This window comes from Nicotiana attenuata, chromosome 9 (assembly GCF_001879085.1).
Source record: "Nicotiana attenuata strain UT chromosome 9, NIATTr2, whole genome shotgun sequence".
Taxonomy (NCBI): Eukaryota; Viridiplantae; Streptophyta; class Magnoliopsida; order Solanales; family Solanaceae; genus Nicotiana; species Nicotiana attenuata.
Window position 1 is genome coordinate 11655747 of NC_031997.1, and position 668 is coordinate 11656414.

Genomic DNA, 668 nt, shown 5'->3' on the forward strand with positions numbered 1-668 from the left:
TTAATGGAAGGAATTGGAGGGCAACCATTCAGCATTGTGCCCATGATCATCGCAGAAATATACCAAGCCCTAGAGAAATGTCAACGGGGAGCTAGTCACTTCGAGGGTTGCAATTTTCTACTTCAGCTGTGGTTCATGGAGCATCTACAAAAGGGTGAATACCGACAAGAGATCCAACGAAGGGACTGGGACGATCATATCGCTTTCCATCACCCAAAGTGAATGAATTATTTCCCTGATATGTTTGCTTAGCCAGAGGATGCCAAAGGATGGTTCAAGTTATTTGATAATCTAACCGAGGAGCAAGTACAATGGATTCTTTTTGAGGCGCGCATACACAAGGGGAATTCCTTTCTTGTCCAATACAAAATTTAATATAAGAAAATACTTTCCAGAAAAACAAAAAAAAACAATTATTTTCTTGCTACGGATTATGGAACCTCACTTACTAGTTTGAAGTTGAAAATAGATTTCATGCAAATTGCACACTGAGCTTTTGGTATAGGTGTCCCGGGGCGTAATAATCTACGAAGAAAGGAGGGGAAAGGGCGAGATCAACCAAACGATCCTACTCCTCTTAGAAAGGGGAATGAATCATTTTTCCGATTTTTCTATTTGTTTTAAGGTCCCCGATCGACGAAAGAACAAATCGGAAAATAGTAAATTTA